Source organism: Lutra lutra, chromosome 7 (genome assembly GCF_902655055.1).
Source record: "Lutra lutra chromosome 7, mLutLut1.2, whole genome shotgun sequence".
In the NCBI taxonomy this organism is placed as follows: domain Eukaryota; kingdom Metazoa; phylum Chordata; class Mammalia; order Carnivora; family Mustelidae; genus Lutra; species Lutra lutra.
The window spans coordinates 21,233,416-21,239,415 of NC_062284.1; the positions used below are offsets into that span (position 1 = coordinate 21,233,416).

Here is a 6,000-nt window from a genome sequence, read left to right on the forward strand (position 1 = left end):
CTGACTGCTTTGACATCATTTCGACAAAGCTCTTGCCAGTTTTTAAAAATGTTACCTCCTAAAGGAGACAGTTCTAGAAACTTGAACTATAGTAATTTTTGTGTGGTTGGATTTCCTTTTAAGATAGATTTCTGGCATATTCCTGTGAATGTGCTTTATGAAAGTCCCGTGAAGCTTTTGATTAGGAAAAAACTACCATACTCTAAGAAACTGCTCTATAGTAGTATCTGCAAAGGGGATTAAAAGCAAACTTGTAGTTCTTATTGTTATTACAAAAGGAATACTCATCATTGAAAATTTAGGATATGACAAGTAAAAAGAAAAGAATCACCCATAATTCCCATCATTTAGCAATTATCTTCTTATTATTGCAATAAATAAGCATGTGTATTCTATGACCTGTATGTCCACACAAATAATTTTATATGAAAATCGACTCCTAATATATGACTTGTGCAAACATTACTTCTGAGGTTCCCATGTAGGGGGAATCTGATGGGAATATGCGGGAGAAGCTTGTCACAATGCAAATCTGCAAGCAAGCTCTCTGCTGCACTGATTTGAGTGGGCTGTCCCTGCATCTGGGTGGTGGCTGGATGTATGTCAAGAGTGAATGGATTGAGTGAGAAGCCACCAAGGATGGAGGTCATCGGGGATGGCAAGGGAGTGTCTGTTGTCTCCTCTGGGCATGTGGTGAGACACAGAGAGAATCCATAAGCATGTCAGCCCCATCCCCATCCATACCCCCTGGGAGGCAGGATGCAGACACGGACATTATGGACCATCTGTCCCATTAGTCCACAGAATCCTCTGGAATCACTCATTCACAATAAATTTATATCCATTTCACGTTAAAAATAATAATGTGAAGTCAGCTAAAATAAAAGACACAAATTCAAGAAAGCTATTATCGGGCTCAGATAATTTTTTAAAGACAAGTTACAAAAGGACAGACTAGTTGTATTAAGAAACTTTAGGGGCACCTGGGTGGCTCAGTGGGTTAAGCCTCTGCCTTTGGCTCTGGTCATGGTCCTGGGATCGAGCCCCGCATCGGGCTCTCTGCTCAGCAGGGAGCCCGCTTCCCCCTCTTTCTCTGCCTGCCTCTCTGCCTACTTGTGTTCTCTCTCTCTGTCAAATAAATAAATAAATAAAATCTTTTAAAAAGAAGAAATTTTAGACAAAAGCTAGTTGCTGTGAATAAGTTTAATTATTTAAATTTTAGTTTCCTGGCAGCCAGGACAAAAAAAAAAAAGAAAAGAAAAGAAAGTATATTGCAAAGCTCTTGCTTTCTAACCCTGTCCCATGACTCCTTATCAGAAGCCCTTGGAGGGGGATGTTTTTCTGAATTCAGAACATTAGTAGTGTGTCTGTACTATATATTAAGTTATACTCTAACAGGATTGGGGGCAACAACCCATTACCAAGCATATTCACTTTTCTGCAGTGAAACATATAAATATTCACTCTGAGACTTGAATTATCCTTCTATCTGACCAGGTCAGGTTTTGCCACCAAATGCGTTTACCACTCACTTATGGAAAAAGTCTTCGTTTTCAGAAATATTTAGATTTCTGGAACGGTGCATAAGAGACTAGAGGCCTGTAATAGAAGCCGTTAATTAATCTCAAGGGAGGGAGAAATGTTTTCCTAGTTCAGAAATCTAATACCTCATGGACCTGAAGAATATTGCACAATGAAACAGGCGGGTTCACCCGTGGACGTTTTATAAGAAATGCATTGTTTCAGCCAGCTCTGTGGAACAGTCTCAGATGTGTCTGGTCTGCAGCCAGCATGTGGGGACAGGGTGGCAGGGAGCAGGGCGTGGCACTGGGTAAGAGATAACCCCCACTCTCCAGAGACACACTGTGGGGTGCTGAGTGTGTCACATGGCAGACTGCCCCTGCTAGGGTCCCCAGGGAGGGGGAGACTCTACAGGGGTGACAGGTGCACTGGGCTGTGAGTGGCAAAGACCCAAGGCTCAAGCGGGGTACAGCATCCAGACCAGAGCAGCTCACAATGGGAAGCGCCATATGCCCCACACAGCCCTCCTCGGGGTGTGGCTTCTCCCTCAGCTGGTAAAAGATGGGACATCCTGACATGGCAAAGCCCAGCAGAACGTGCTAGACCATTTCTCTCAGTGCGTCTAGTTTATCAGAGAGGAAACCTTACCCCAGGTCATCGGTCCCCTGGCCAGGGGGGTCAGGGCAGAATGGCTAGCCAGGGCCCAGCGGACGGAGCCCAGAGTCATTGGCCAGGAGAGGAGGACCTGGATCAAAATAGACCCCAAACAGCAAGGAAAGGGGGACAGTTGGGGGGTAAGCAACCCATTGTGCTCTCCAGGGGCAGGGAGAAGGGAGTGGTGGGGACAAAGAGGGAAGGTCATTTCGCAAACCTGGCGGGGGTGGGGGCGTGTAAGGGTACGGGGTGGAGACCACCAAGAGAAATTAATGTGCCTTGAAAATGAGGGGAAGGGTGCATGGTGGGAACCAGGCCCCAAGGTTCCTCCTGGCTGGAGCTGTTCTGGTTGCATGCAGAGCCTCAGGCACGGAGCAGGGCCTGTCCCCTGTGTTAGCACAAGTAGAAGGAGGCGGGAGGCATATGGCCCCCAGCTCAGGCAACAACGCCAGCAAAGCGGGGGACAGATCTGAAATCTACAGGGCCAAGGTGCCCTTCATGCCTGCAGGGCAGAGCATCAGGGAAAGCCTACCTGCTCTACCTCCTGATGGGGGAAGTGATGGGTCCAGCAGATGCTTTACTGATGACACGCTTTCTATCTGTTCACCTGGACGTGCTCACATCTTCACAACCACCTGGAAGCCAGGCTCCAATGCAGCCTCCTAGACTCCCTTATAAACCCAAGGAAGTAATCCTGGCCTGTTCCCCTTTGTTCCTGCTCCCCACCTGGCACACTCCTTCCTTCACTGGAAACCCTGGGCCCCCAAGTATGGACAGCTATTGGAGAAGTGATGGTGGGAAGGCCCGGGAAGGCTCAGGAGGCAGTGGGGGCATTTGCCAGGGAACTTCCAGGTCTCTGGTATGTGCTACGTGGCCTGTAAGGGACAGGGGCTCTGAGTGAGCATGTCCTCTGGGTCTCCAGATCCCTGGCCTGTGGGGAGGGGCACAGCTGGAGGAAGGCTCTGGAACAGGGTTTCTCCCGTGGGCTCTGAAGGGGGCAGGGGTCCCTGAACAGTGTGATATAGGGATCCAGGGAATGAGGGAAGGAAGGACTCTAGAGGGACACCCTGGGGTCTGCTCTGGGCCACGAAGAGGATGGTAGTTCCTTCACCAAGATGGAACTCTTTAGGGAAACAGCTGGGGTACATGCTTTCCACATTTTTGGGGGGGATCTTTTTAGACAGCCTCGTATCACATTTTGCAGAACGTGCCTTGACTCACCAACCATTTCCCCATTAGTCTGGGATTTGGGAAGGAGAGGAACACAGTGGTGGGCATATGTACACTGGGCCCAGGGGAGAGCCTCTGGTCTTTTGTCTGGATATTTTGTTTTGTTTTGTTTCTCAATTGTGAGAGTCTCGAGTGGATCTGTGTAGGCAGGAAAGGAGTCCATGGACATGGGCAGAGCATTCTTGCTCTTTTCTATATAAAAGCCACACTCCTAGGGGTCGCTGTGGGTGGCTGGAGCCCTGGGTTCAGGGGCTCCCTTTCCTCCTGTCCTCACTGTAGTCAACTGTGGCCCAGGCTGGTGGCCCTAGGTCAAGACCACCTGTGGACTGGGAGGGAAAAGGGAGTGTGTGGGAGTTCCGGGAAGGCGGCAGGCCCTGGTCCTGACACCCGGGGCTAAGGCGACCTCACAGCCCTTCACTGTGCCTTAGGGCACAGTTTCTGAGAGCACAGGGCTCAGAGGCCCTCTCACAGAGAAGGGGCCCATGACAGAGACAAAAGGATGTGGCTGGGGTCAAGTCCGGACCTAGGTGCCAGGCAGACCCCAGAAGGAGCCCCGTCAGCGCACCCTGGACAAGAGGCCCTTTCTTGTTTCACAAGTCTGTGTTTTCTTCTGTTTCCATGGTCCCCCGAACCCTGCCTGGCCCGGCTCCAGCTGCGCGGGGTCAGATGCGAGGATGCAGAGTCCTGATCAGAAGGAAGGCGACGGAGCACACCCATCCGGCCCCACGCCCACCCTCTGCGGTCACGTGCTCGCCAGCCAGGCGGAGGCCCACAATGCAGCCTTGTGCGGCCGCTGGCTCAGAACGGGCGCCGCGTGTCTGGGGAGCCCTGGCCAGCCGGTGGGGCCCGCCGTGAGGCCGGAGTTGCCTGGGAGGAAGGATGCGCCCAGTTCAAGCCTCCAGGGCCCTAGGCCAGCGGCTCTCCAGGAAACACCTGGGCTGGTCGGGCTGCTCCTAATGACACCTGGGACCCTGGGGGCTGTGTCTGGGGAAGAGGCAACCTGCAACGGATGCCTGGCCATCAGTCCCCCCAGACTCGCAGGGCGTACCTTGGGGTGCACAATAGAGCCCCCGGTCTCAGATATAACAGGACAACCAGAGCAGCCTGGTCGATTTTTATAAAGCTGAATGTATCCGGTTTGTAACAGAAGGTTTTCTCCTGACATTAAAACATCCTTTTTTTTTTTTTTTAATGAAATGATTATATAGTAGACACACTAAAATAAAAAATAAAAATAAAAAATTAGCAACCCTATCTTCATCCCTCTTCAACACAGAGTTGTTTCATGAAGCCCCCAAATGCTGACATTACAGTGCTGGCTGGGGCTGGCTGGGGTCTTGCCAAAGGGCGCTTGGTGAGCCGTTGGACCGCTGTGGGAGGCCTCCCAGTGTGAGATGCTCCAGAGTTTCCAGAAGCTGGCACTGGAGAAGGGGTTTCCCTCCACCCAGGGCCTTCTCCCCTCTGGACTGAGGAGAGTACTGACAGATGAGGTGCCTCGCTTCGGACTGAATCACTGAGCAAGGTATGGTGAAGTGTGTGCCCAGAGGGGAAGGTCATGTCCTCCCATTCACGCCTACCCTTGTCAGCCTCGCATGCCTCCTGCACAGCCTGGTCTCCTCTAGCCTGGGTGAACAGAGTGGGGGAGTCAGGCCAGAGTTGGGAGCCAGGATGAGCTGTGACCCTGGACGGGGAGACCCCTCTTCAGTTCTTCCCTTGGAGGATAAGGTGGTACTGGGGGGTCTTTACCTGGGGACTCGCCTGAGTGTTGTGGGGGGAAGGGAGATGCATCTCGTCGGAGTAACTCAGCCTGACCTGAGGGAAGCAGGGGCCCCTCAGCCCGAAGGCACAGACAATCCGCTGCCTGGTGGGGGTGGCCGCTCGGTGTGGACAGGAGGGGACAGTCCATCTGCTGCTGCTGCCCAGCTGTGGAATCCTTCTGGGCCCCTGCAGCCGGAGACCCCCCGTCACAGGGCTCTGCGGGGACCTGACTGACCTCCAGACCCGGTGAGTGGTTCTCCCAGGCCTGAGCTAGCCCCTACCAGATTAGGCTATTTGGAAGGAACATCCAGAGTGTGGGGTTATCCCTAAAAAGGCCTAGCAGGAACAATGCTTTTCATTCACTAAAGTGTTTAAGAAACAAATGCTGGGGGATGTCTGTTTTGGTTCTTCTTTTTGAATGACGCAGCAATTTAATTAATTAATTTAGGAAAAAAATACTCTCCAATAGGTTTGTTTTCTCTTCGAGTTGGATTTCCATTAAGCTTTAAAAAACAAAACAAAACAAAAAAACACCAGAAGGCCTTTCTAACTGGGCCTGATTCTCCCAAGATTTTAACCCTTTTCAAGTCTGTGGATAAGGGTGGTAATGGTGACTGAAGGGGATGTGCCCAGAGCAGCGCAGAGAGGCCCCCATTGAGGGCTCCTGAAGCTTAGCCTATCCCCCTCTCACCTATCCCCCTCTCACCGGGGCTCCACGGGAACTCACAGTGGCTGCCTCCCTATTCAGGGAAAGGGAAAGCAAGAGCGGCTTCTGGGCTTGGAAATTGTCTTACCCTCCCCAGCCCCCCTCCCACCCCCACCAATACCTAGTCTGGG

General features: G+C 51.7%; 1 long non-coding RNA gene across 1 annotated transcript in view; it reads left to right on the plus strand.

Annotated features, from left to right (window-relative positions):
- Nucleotides 1–4,644, plus strand: part of LOC125105663 (uncharacterized) — a 74,436-nt gene extending 69,792 nt beyond the window's left edge. Inside the window, exon 5 of the long non-coding RNA XR_007128976.1 lies at nt 4,058–4,644. This is a non-coding gene — a long non-coding RNA (uncharacterized LOC125105663). The remainder of the gene's footprint in view (nt 1–4,057) is intronic.
- Nucleotides 4,645–6,000: the final 1,356 nt, after the last annotated feature.